The sequence below is a fragment of the Dermacentor variabilis genome, chromosome 5, assembly GCF_050947875.1.
Source record: "Dermacentor variabilis isolate Ectoservices chromosome 5, ASM5094787v1, whole genome shotgun sequence".
Lineage (NCBI taxonomy): Eukaryota > Metazoa > Arthropoda > Arachnida > Ixodida > Ixodidae > Dermacentor > Dermacentor variabilis.
In genome coordinates, this window is record NC_134572.1 from 182612364 (window position 1) to 182625351 (window position 12988).

The following is a 12988-nucleotide window of genomic DNA, read 5'->3' on the forward strand; positions in this document are numbered from 1 at the left end:
CAGCCCTGGCCTTTCGACCAAACTCCTTGCACGATATATGATGGCCCCTACCGCGTCATAGACCGTACCTCCGCTGTCACCCATGTTGTAGAACCTGTGACACCTTCACCCGACCATAGGCATCGCGGGCGTGACACGGTTCATGTCAACCGACTTAAGCCGTACTATGACCCCCTCATCCTACCTACGCCGTAAGTCGCCAGGATGGCTCCTCTTCTCTCCCGGGGGCCATTGTGGTGAAGAAAAAGACGAAGAAGGCACTCTTGTGTCGGCTGTGCGCATGATCAGCGTTCATCTACTGCCAGTGCTACTAGACTGTGCCTAGTGCCTCGTAATAAATCATCTTATTACAAAGGTAATAATCAGTGGATTGCTTGGTTTTGTTAGTAAATTAACTATATCTGCTTCATTATTTAAGTCAGCTCGTGAGTTTGCCTCGTGAATAATTTTGCTTGTTTAGTTGGATAACTTAGTTATTAGTTGGTTAGCTTTGTTAGTTTATTCGTTAACTATATTTGTTGCATTCAATAATATGATTTTACTTGGCTTTTTAGGTCATCCTTCTTGTTAGTCCTGTTAGTTACCATATTTATTTAGTTTTCTTAGCTAATGATTTGCTACGTAATTAGATTAATTGTTCAGTTTCGCTAATTTAATTTGCTATGTAGTTATTACTGGGTTCAGTTAGTTAATTAGGTGTTTCAATTAGCTCAGGTGTTTATCAAATAAGTTTATTTTACTTGTTTACATAAATGATATATAGTAGATAAACGGTTCCTTTAAGAGCAGCACATATGTACACTTTGCCATATACTCAGTGACCCATGTTGGTCCGATGGTTGGTTTCAAACCCTCTTCACTCGGTGCAGCAGACACATGCGCTACTCATTCCACCGCAGACTACCCAGCGACTCATGTATGGGGCAATACTGTTAGAGAGATACACAGCACGCGAAAAGTGTGTGAAGTATCCTAAGACTTCCAAAGTATGAATAAATGCAGCCTGGTTTTTCACATATATAGCACCATGGTGCACCATATACCGGTTCAGTGAAGCCCGGGTAGCCCGAAAATCTTGTTGCGACCAAGCTGAGATAGGTGGGCATTGGTGCTATCGCGGTGTCGATCTTGGATACAGTGGACGACGGACAGGATCTGCTAGGTGGAAACGCTTGGCTGGAATGACGGCTCGATGCCTCGAGCGCATGAATATAGCGACGCAGAAATTGTAACTCCTTCGGCGTCACGGTTTGGATCTAAGTTACCTCACACCAGGCTGCCAGGCACTGTGGTTCCTGCAGGCGTACCGCATGCGAGGTGGTCATATTGCTCATAACCTTGCTGTAGCGCCCGCTCGATTGCTAGGGTCTCCTTAGTAAACTCGTGCGCTATTGTCGGCAGGTTTCGCACAAGGCCAGCTAACACTTGTTCTTTGACGCGACGCATGAGATAGCTCAGGGGCTCTATTCTCGACAGGCATGGCGGCTGCACGGCCACCATTATCTTCCATGATGACTCTCAGTAAGAATTCGATGCCACGATCGATCGATTGATTCGTTGAAATTCACCCCCACCGTCGGCGTCCGAGACGCACTGTCAGAGACGGTCTGCACAGGTGGCCCAATGGGTGACTTAGGTTCGAAGGACAAGGACGCTGCAGTAACGAATGAACAAAAACTTGTATTTACAAATAAAATTACAAAGTTCGGTTACAAGATGGCATAGTTTTAACAGTACATCGGTTACAAATAGTTACACTGGTTTGGACCACATAGGGCGACCCTATTTCGGCAGAGCCGATGGTGCTTAGCACCGAAGCCAGGTCCAGAACTCCGATCGGAGCGCTGCGGCCGCGTTTCCTAGACGCAACGCTCCGCCCAAAATCGTTACTGGCGAATTACCGCCGGGTTGCGTCCCAACTGGACAATCCGTTCACCAATCACTGCGTTCAGCAGAACTTGCGTGCGTGATTGGCCAGTCGAACAACCACCAATCAAAGAATATCTTTTTTTAGTACAGTTCACGGTGTAGAATCCTCACCCGAAATACACAATATATAACAACAAAGGGGTGAGGGTCATGCCAGCTGTACACGTCGCAAGTTTCGAGAAACGGCACGCGAACACAGCCGGCGTAACAAGCGCTGACCAACAAAACACATGCGCAAAACCTAAAAGCCAGGAAACGTCGGGACCATGTTGTCAGTGCTCGAACACGTGCGCGACGCTACCAGATTCCGAGAAACCGAAGGCCACGCGGCGCCATAAACAAGCACTTGTTTGGCTCGCAAACTGACACAGAGGAGCCCGGGATAACTGTCCACTCGCCAACGGCGGCCCCGTGTCCGGGCCGTAAGCCGAACAAAACGTTCCTTTGGCGCTTCGGAACCGAAACAAAACCGTAGGCTCTTGTGCAGTTCTAAGAATCCATACGCCGGTCACTGCGCGGTGCAAACCCATAAAAAGTAATGAGGTTGGCGCGCCCGCTTGATGCCACGCGATCACCGTTGCCCGCGTCCAGAGCCGAACCACGCATACTCTAAGGTCACCCACCAAAGCACCGCGGAAGTCATACGCGCACGTCTATTAGGGCGTCTGACGCCCATTCGGGGAACTTCAGGCTGTGAATGAGTTCCCACCCGTCAGCCGGCCGTGCGCAAGCAAAACAGCTGCGGGGATTCCGAGGAAGCGCACCTCGACGGGTGTCCGGAGCTCCCTTTTCACTGTGATGAGCGACCGCTACTGTGGCGCTGGCGGTCCTCTCCGCTCCCCGAACTCTGCGGCAGCCATGCATGGGTGCCGGCTGCGTGGTTACTTTGCTTGCCTGCAAGGCCCCGCTCTGTGTCAACCATTGTTGTTGTTGTTGTTGTCCTGAGTGGCCGTGGCACATACCCACAGAGGGGGATTGGCCAAGAATCGGGCGGCTTAAATAGGTGCCTAAAAATAATAATGATAACAAGGGAGTTAACAATTTGGGCGTGTGAGTTTAAAAATAAACGTTTTGTGTTTGGAGAAAAAAGGAAATAATCAGATGAAAACCTGGTATGAGATAATAATAACAATAATATTAATAACAATAATAATAATAGATAAGAATAAAAGAAAGCTATGGTTGGGAGGGAGAACGATCAATCTAACATGAAAATCGATTGGTTTCAATTAGGTAATTTTGGATCGCCAAGCAAACATTTCTGTGGCTGAACCCAACAATGGAGGCTCCAAAAGATAGGATCACAGGCACTGATAAAGTTGGACCAATAGAGCGAAGCGGGATTTCGAGTAGTCGTTTTCTTATAAGAGAAAAACATCTGCAAGACAACAAGAAATGGTCCATTGTCTCCGCTTCGCCACAGAATGAGCATAATGGTGAGGGGACCAGACCAGACCTGTGGAGGTAGAAGTTCAATGCAGGTATACGGCAGCGCAGCTTCGTGATGGACACTTCAATTTTCCGTGTTCGGCAAAAATCTCTGTTCCAAGGGTGCAGGAGATGTCCGTAATCCACAGAGTTAGTAATTGCGGAGCCTGATACTGACTGTATAATGATACTCCTGCGAAATCTAGCTGCAGTAACATAAGCAGTCAAAGGGCAGCAAGGAAGAATCGGGCCACTTAGCGATGCCTTGGCTAGAGAGTCTGCAATTTCATTAATGATTAGTCCTTTATGGCCAGGCACCCAAATCAAACGCACGCTTCTCAAGTAATCAGGTACCAATGATTGAAATGTCCTCATCACACGAGAATCACTAGAAGCAGTAAGGGGTGGGCACAATGATAAAGAATCAGTAACTATCACGGCTGATGTAATTGATGGGCCTAATATGCGTAATGCCAGCACCACGGCCATGAATTCGGCGAAAAAAATCGGCATGAAATCTGGCATCCGAAGAGAAAATGTCCGATCGAGAATCGGGGAAAATATTCCTACACCTGACTTTTCTTCACATTGTGAAGCATCTGTAGCAATTACAACGTTTGTTTCAAGGTTTTTCAGGTGATCTTGTAATATACCGTCTAAAATACGGCGTGGAAGTAATTTTGCATTATTAGGAAAGATGTCATCAAATTGAATATCCGTGGCAACAGCTCTGTCGGTAATAGGAAGTACATCGCATATGCGCACGCCCAAAGAGTCAAGTAATTTTTGCACGAATATAATTTGCGGATTATGTAGTCGCGGCCAGATGACACCGAAAAACAATGCAGGTTGTGAAATAAAGAATATTTGGGGACGACGCAGTGGTGATTCGTAAAAGCCCTTACTCAAGTGTGCAAACAATCTTGTCGAGACGCATGCCCCCTGCCCAGATGACCCGCGCTGTGTTTTTGGGTTTGTTTTGCAGCCGCCCGTAGCGGGGCTTACACTCTCTGACTGGCTTTAGAGAGGTCGCATGTTTAGAAATATGAAGCAGAAGTAGTCCATATATTAAACCCTAAAATTTCATGACGTGGAGCTGCAAATTTTATCGTACAATCTGAAAACTGTCTCACCCTTTGGGGTGTACATTTGCCACACAACAATAATTGTCATCTGTATTGCCCGCATTTCCGTTCTCTAACGAGGCGAGCCCGGTACATCCAAGTCACGAAGAGCATGCGCGTAATCAGCATGACAGGTCATCCTCGACAGGAAAGTATCGAGCGCAACGTTTTTAAGAAAGAAAACGAAGCAAGACAAATGACGGTTATTATTGTCTGGCAAATATACACCCCAAAGGGTGCAACTTTTTTTACAGGGTGGCGAAGAAGACAGGCGCGTGCTTCAAGTGCATCGTCAACGCCTCACTCGAGAACAGAGCTCGCGCGCTCGGTGCCCAGCGATTGATCAGCAGACCAACCTGCGTGTAATGTTCTGGCTTGTTACTTAAAGCGTAATTCATATTTAGTGGAGGTTGCCAGGTTTTCCCCAACCCTGGAACTACGCAGTCGGAACCTGCCGCCCATAATGCCTCAATACGCAAGCCAAACAACACCGCGGGCCTCGCCCACCGTTCTCTGTTCCGGCTCGCTGCGTCAACGTGATCCAGCCGTCTTCAGCGGTTCCGACGAAAACGACGTCGAAGACTGGCTCTCATCCTATGAACGCGTGAGTGCGCTCAACAAATGGAACGATGCTCACAAGTTGAACAACGCGGTCTTTTACTTCACGGGCCTCGCGAACGTGTGGTTCCGCAACCACGAATCTGACCTTCGCATCTGGTCAGACTACAATAGGAGCTTCACGCAATTTTTTGCTCGCCCTGCAGGCCGAAGGCTTCATGCCGAATAGCGCTTGTACAACCGTTCCCAGCAACCCGTTGAGAACTTCACCAACTACATTGAAGACGTCGTAGATCTTTGCAAGCGCGTCAATGCATCATCGACTGAATCCAATAAAATTCATCATATTTTGAAGGGCATCGAAGGCGACGCCTTTCAAATGCTCCTCTCGAAAAAACCGCAGACCGTTGTCGAAGTCGCTGATCTCTGTCAGAGTTATGATTGACTCCGCAGGCAACATCTCCTCATCCTGCGTTCCTCCGCGCACGATGTCTCTGTTTCGAGCTTGACTGCAGTTCCCGACCACCGCGCCCTGCTCTGTGCGATCAGAGTTCATCCGTGCCGAAGTCGCTCGGCAGCTGTCTCTGCTCACTTCTGTTGCAAGCTCCACGCCACCCTTGCCTCCAAACCTGCGACAAATGATACAGGAGGAAGTATCTGAGGCTATTCCGTCCATGCGTGCACCGCCGCCGGCGCCTGCTCCGAATTTGAATAGGCCGAACTCCGACGCGGCCTTTTCAAATACATGTAAAACGCAAAAACGTTTTTATGAGATAACCCCTGGACCGATTTTGATGAAATTTGTCGCATTTGAAAGAGAAAGTTAAATTCTAGTGACTGTTGGAAGCGGAATTTCGATTTAGGGCTTGAATTTTCCTAAAACGATTTTCAAATATTTGACCGTTTGAAAAAAATAGAAGCACGAAGTTTACAAATTGATAGCTATGCATCAAGAACTGATATCGCGGTTCTGTAAACGGCATCCATTAGATCATTCAAAGCGGACAAATTCAATATGTCATTTTACATCTTACATGAATTTGTTACGTTGGTTACAACGGTTTTACAAAAGTTGTATTTCCCTATGATTAACTTTTTTTATATTCATGTGTAACATATCAATTTTGTCCGCTATGGATGTACTTTTAGATGCAATTCACAGAATTGTATTATAATCTTTGGTGGTTGAGTTACAGAGTTGTAAACTTGATAGTTTCGTTTTTTGAAAATTTTTGATTTTCGCCAATTTTTAATAAAAGATTGACGACCTAACTGAAGAATTCGAAACCAACAGTCACTAGATTTTAAGTTTTTATTTTAAATGCAACAAACCTCGTCAAATTCGATGCAGTGGTTGCCGAGAAAAACGAATTCTCCTTTTACATGTATTTAGATAGGAGCACTCGAGCTAAAGCTTCCTCTTAACCCTATTAATGATACTCGGCCGCTTCTCAGGCAGCCTACCCTGGCAGAGTCACTTGCGCTTCACGAGATAGCTAAAAGGCAATGTACAGTCTTAAACAAATGTAAACCCTTTAGGTCGTATCTTGCCACACAACGATAATCGTCATTTGTCTTGCTGGCGTTCTCTTTCTTGAAAACCCTGCGTTCGATATTTTCCTGTCGTGACTTGCAAGTACTGGGCTAGCAGCGTTAAATAACGGGAATGCGAACAAGACAGATGACGCTCGTTGTTATGTGGCAAGATACGACCCAAAAGGGTGTAATTTTGCTTAAGAGTATAAAACGTGCTTTCATTACCACTGGTACTTCGCGAATGCTGTCTCAAGGATGGGAGCAAGCGCGTTGGCCCCAATATACGATTACACATTTCGTTTCTCGGTATCGCGTATCTTGGCTAACGAAGCAGACGATGGCTTGTATGCAGAAGACGATGGAAGCGAGACGCGTTTCCAACGGAATACTCATAAGCTTTGAGCCGGCCGCTTTATTTTAACTGAAGAGGAAAACTGTTCTGCTTCATCAAGGACATCAGGTTCGGTGCCTGCATTATAGTTTGTTAAGCGAAACGTCAAATTTGGTCTTGTTATTCTTTTTATCATTATTCTAGCATTACTCTTCATGCGTTAGCTTTCTTATGGTACTTCAAGCGCTTTCGGGAGGCTCTCCATCCATGTATGTTTTCCTCTAATCGTTTTCTCACCTACCAGGGTGAGCGGGTAGTCCATTGTCGAATAGCGAGCGCATTGGACTGCCGTGCGGATGGAACAGGGTTTGAAACTAACCATCAGGCAGAACTTCACTAACTTTGCATGTGTCAGTGTGCCCATATGTGTCACTCAACAAACTCATCAATGAAGCTAATTCACGCTGACATAGAAAACTGCACATCCGCCACTAGGTAGGCACCGCTGTTCAACGAAACTCTTGGAGGTCGACTTGGAGTACGGGGTATGTGCCAGTAGCAGTGTGCTCTTCAATGAACATGTTTGATGCCAACTTGGATAACTTTAAGATGTAGCGCTCTACAATGAGGAAAAAGACCGTTTTGATTTCACTGTCGCTGCGCGGAAGCAAACCCACGTCACAAGGAGAGCTACCAGGCCTTTTAACAGGCTGCACCTCGAATGCAGTTGGTATATGCAGCTTTTCAATAACCACCTTTCTCTAGAGCGCTTTAGCGAGCTGCGCCGTCAATCCACTGGGTATGTGCCGCTATTCAGTGAACCTCTAACCAGCTTGTGTAACTGAGTATGTGCCACTGGAAGTATGGCAAGTGAGGGAAACAATTCTCAAAGCGCGCAGGCACAGACGCGCCACGCCTCTCGTCTGGGAGGCCGCGCGCGTACTCCTTCACAGCCCACTAGATGGCGCAGCACCTCCAGCAAAAGTCGCACTTTCGTTCGAAGGCGAAGCATCGATTGCGACTGGAGCATACAGCTTTACGAAGTAGGCATATTCATTTTAACGGCCATATACGTAAACATTCGCTTACTGATTAAATTGACGAGCATGGTACGCGCGCGCTAGCATGCAGAAACGCATATCACTCGATGAGGGCGGACACTGGCTGTCAGAACGCTGGCCTGAGGAAGAGCGGCTGCAGCACCGAGTGAATGGACTTTCGTGCCTAGCTTCAAGGCGAACTAGGCGGTGAGAACACAGCGCACACGAAGCAATGAGTCAAGATAGCGCGCGCGCGGCCGCGCTCTGCCGCTTCATACGGAGCCGCCACTGGAGCGGAGCCCTCCTCACCCGGTGACGACGCGTTTCCACCCGGCCCTCTTCCCCCGCGCGCGCGAGATCAAGCCACCGTCTTTGGCTCACTCTCGTATCCTTTACTCGTACCTACAGCCTACGGCGCGCGGCCACGGTATCACACTTGGATTCCATACGGAGCGTCCCGGTGACACCGACGGCCGAAATGTGCCGGTAGTGTCCATATAATTGCTACCAAAAAGAAAAAAAGATTGCGAGAGAGGAGCCCAATTTGCGCCAAGCGGGTAAAGAAAAACTCCTGGAGGAGAGGGAGTGCCCGACAAGGGAAGCTGCCGCGTCGGCGCCTTGCGGGCTCCAGAAGCACACCAGTCGCCGCAGCCTATGTGTTTGGGGTCGTGGTATCTTGTCGTGCGCGGTGCTGTGCCGATCCCAAAATGTGCTAGCGCGCTGGGGTGTTTTTAGAAAAGTTTACGTATAAGCAGTTGACATGTTAACGTCATCCTTCTCGTTTAAATAAGGTTGCAGGTTAGCATTGTCTTGCTCCGTAATAGAGAAAAATGTTGTTTCCGGCTAAAGGAAAACGGCCATCACCAAAGTGCTGAGACCCTCCAGACAATGGGGATACTAACGCACCGGCAACACCTGAAGATACTAAAGATAGTAATGAATACTTGCGTTTGTTGCACGTACTGCTACTTCTCACGCTGCATTTGAAGCTTTTAATTGCTTATTGTTCTGACAGCTTCCTGATTGATCCACTTCTACACTGTTATAAAGAAGGTAAATAAACACTAATTACTGCGCGATATTTTTCTACTTTGCGACAGCTGCATATTGATGTCAATAAAATAGTAAAATGGCCCAGTACTCGGATACCTGCGATCTGGAGATCTGCAATATGAGCGGCTCGCGTAGTAGCCCACAGTGTTTCATTAGAACTTGAAAATCCGTTAGGCAGTTAAAAACCACTGGAAAAGTTGGCGAATAGTTCTGCAGAGCTCGTGGCAGGCCACTTAATGCCCCTAGCAAGATGGCCGCCGCCGGCCTCACCTGAGCTCATAGGCTGGTATAGACGTCTTCCATTAGAGCAGTTTTCCTTAAACCTTCTTTGTTTCCGCAGTACACGTTTCTCAGCGTTCACTACTTGTCGGAGCTCCATGCATCTCGGAGGCCGCGCTGAGGCTTCGCGGTGACGGTGCTAGATGCCGCCGAGTGTTCGCACTGGCGCCGTGGCACCGAATCATTGCGTGCGTAAAATGGCATATCTTGTCGGGACTGGAAGTTAAGAAAAGATCGGTAAGTCGGTTGGCTTTGGAATCCCACGGTAACCCCACAAATGAGGTAGTGCAGCGCGACATGGGTTGTTCCTATTTTGAAATCAGAGAAGCCTAGAGCGAAATTCGTTCTGATCGAAGAGTCAGCAACATGGATGAAAATAAATGGGCGACTAAAGTTCACATATATCTGAAGTTCAAGAGTGTTTTCACAGAATGAAGGAAGAGGTCAAGAAAGTTGGCAACCAAGTAGATGGCAATTGGAAGTACAAATAGACAATCAAGAATAATAAAAAAGAGAAACAGTGAAAGGAAATTGAATGCAAAAGACGGAAATAAACAAGGGCACTGAGATTTACAAGAATGTCGCGAAAGTTGGAAGGGGAAATCTGTACTGCAACACAAAGGGCGCTGCCTTGCTATTTGAGGTTCGAGTTGGTTGCCTAAGGACAAAAACATAATGGAGCAAATATTCTCAACAAAAGGAGGCAAGTGTCTGCTGCAGAAAGAATCGGAGACACTGCGACAATTCTACAATGCGCAGGTGTTCATCCAGTGGGACCAGTAGGTAACGTACACATTCCAGAAACGCTTGGGATTAATGTAGATTGAAGCGTCAACGGGCAACAGTCGAAACGAGCAAAAGACGTTTAAAGTACTGATGTAAAAAAAAAAAACATGAAAGAGATGGACGCGGCTGGATCCGTTAAAGATATAGGTTGCGGTAGAATGTAGACAGAGAAGTTTTGAGGAACAGGACAAAGATTATGGATATGTATGCAAAAGCCATATGTTATGTAATATGTAATATACCCTGAAAAGTGTCCTTAAGGGAGAATAAAATATGATGATGATTAAAAACATGCATAGTACACCTGAAGAACTTAAGAAGGCTAGGTGACTGTTTGCCGCCACCTCGTTTCAATTTGTATGCCAATAAATCATCATCAGCATCATCAGCATCATCATCAAGCATGAAACTAAGTCTAGCTACAGCACACCCCTTATGCATAACTTGTTTCGCCAGCGGCAATACATTGTGTCGCTATACTGATTTATTGCTTTGTGCATTACCATCGGCAGTCCTAATGTGCTGAGTACTGCCTATTTTTTTTTTAACACTTCGGTACTCGGCCAATATTTCTGAGTGGGTATGAACGACGAACTATAAGGCTCAACCTCTACACCGGCACTGTAAATATATCTATCCTGTTTCTTTTATTTCGCGTGTAAACGTACAGTGCATGAGATTGAATTAGTGATCTTTGTGCTGGAGAAACCTATCCATTTATGCGCTTGCACACTACATCAGATTACAGTAAGCAGAGTTCACCGTGTCAGTTCTATATGAATTAAAGGGAAGCTGAAAGCTTTTCCAGAAAAAATGAGTGAGGAGCAGTACGTCATGGTTTTCAACCCTCTGAATTCGAATATCGCATCGAAATTGCGCGAAAGAAAGCGCAAACAGATTTTATTCCGACGAAAATTGCAGCAGCAGACTCAGGGCAGCTCGCGCGCCTCGTTTCCGCCTGTGATTGATCGGGCGCCTCGTGACGTCAAGAATGGTGTTCTTCCGGACCGACTGCTGCCGCTACACATGAAGCACACTTCAAGGTAGTTTGGTGCTATTTTGCTGAGACGGTCATGGAAAATTTCGGGAGCTTGAGTTTCTCTGAGGAGTTCGGCGTTAAGTCTAAACCCCACGAGAGCGACATTGCGCGCGACGGCGACGGGCGACGGCTTCGAGCGACAAAACAGGCCGTCGCTTGAACAGATCGCTCGGTGTTGTCGCTTGATTAGTCGTTTCTAGAAATCTAGAACTCGTCGCTCGTCGCCCGGAAAAGTGCCATGAGCGACTAGCGAATAGTGTGAAGCCGGAACTGGATGTACATAACTCAAATACTACTGTTTGTCGCACGGAACGAGCAAACTATTAAATTTTACAGGTGCAAGAATAAGAACCTAGTGCAAGACCTTCAGAAATAATTTATGCTCCTTTTTACAGTAAAATACATCTACTTAAATTGATAAAGCACACGTCACGCTAGTTTCGGCTCGTATATTGCTGCCCTCATACCGGGAAGTACGTCGTCGCTCAAAACCTTCCCTCGCGTGGAATCCGGCTTGTAGGCGACGAGTGAACGCGACAGACATCGTCTCGCTTGTCGCTGTCGCGTGCAAGATCACTTGTGCGGGGTTTATACCTTACTCCCTACATGTGCGAGCCGATTGCGAAGAACTGGCCTCTCCAAGAAGCAAAAAATGCTGGTGCAAGCAGTGCTTTCCACGCGAATGAAGGCGAAGTGTTCGCATCTCCTTGTGTTGGAAATGTTCTTTGACGAGTATGTTTTTTGCTAAGCAGCACTCAGCAATCCGGTGAGTACGTTTCCGGGCAAACAACTGTAGTGTTATGTTCCTGCATGCCTCCTCGTAGAACGCAAGCGGTGATGCGATCTTCGGCATTTGTGCGCTGCCCCCAAGCTGTCGGCAATCTACACAGACGGTTTAAACAGGGTAAAAGTTTACCGGCTTTTGTAGCCCGTGTAGCACAGAACCTTCATCAGCGCGCCATCCGCACGCTACTCGTAACCTGCGAATTCCATCTGCTATGTGAGATGGTCGGTTCCTCTATGTGCGCGAGAGAAGGAGGAGCGCAGCGTCCTGGCGTGAGCCGGCTTTCCAACATATGCAAACTTTACACTTGCACTTCGTTATGGTAGATGCATGCAAGCTGTTTCACAACACACGTGCGAATAGAAAATTCGCAGCGCTCGGCGATGAAACCTGCGTCAAGGGTGGGACATAAACATGCACCTTCCGTTCAGCGTGCTAACACGAAGGAGAACCGAAAGCACGCATTACTGATAAACTCTGGTAGTAATCGTCGTCACGGAAGTGGTTAGAGTACAGCACTGTTGTTCTTGTGCGCTTGAAGTTCTTTCGCTTCACAGCAGCCTCCCACTTAGGCGAAAGATTCTTGTCTTGCGGGAACTAATTGAACATCGGAACATCGTCGCATCCGCAGGTGTTCGTGCAAGCGTAGGCTGTACAGAACGCCGGCACGATCGGCCTACAAGTTCAATTGATGCTGCGCACGTCAACTACCACTCTGCATACACACAAACAAAGGAATGTAGGGTCGAACGAAGCAGATTAGGACGGCACGCACTCAGAAATAAGCACGGTCAGGCACGGTCGCGGAGACTGGGAATGAGCGGAACACCAGTGCTGACGTTACTATGCTGCGGTTTCCGGTCTCCTCTCGCGTCGTCAGCGTCAGCAGCAGCGCGCGGCGCTCGACGGGGGGCGGAGCTACAGCGCAATTTTAAACGACGATTACGTCGCTCCTAAGCGAAAGATCCCCCCCCCCCCTAAAAAAAAATTTACCTGCATGGTTTATAAGGTTCCCGCATCCGTATATGAGCGTCTTATTGAATTCGACACTCTTCAGCTTCCCTTCAATACACAACACATGGCTAAAGCTTCACTTGGCAT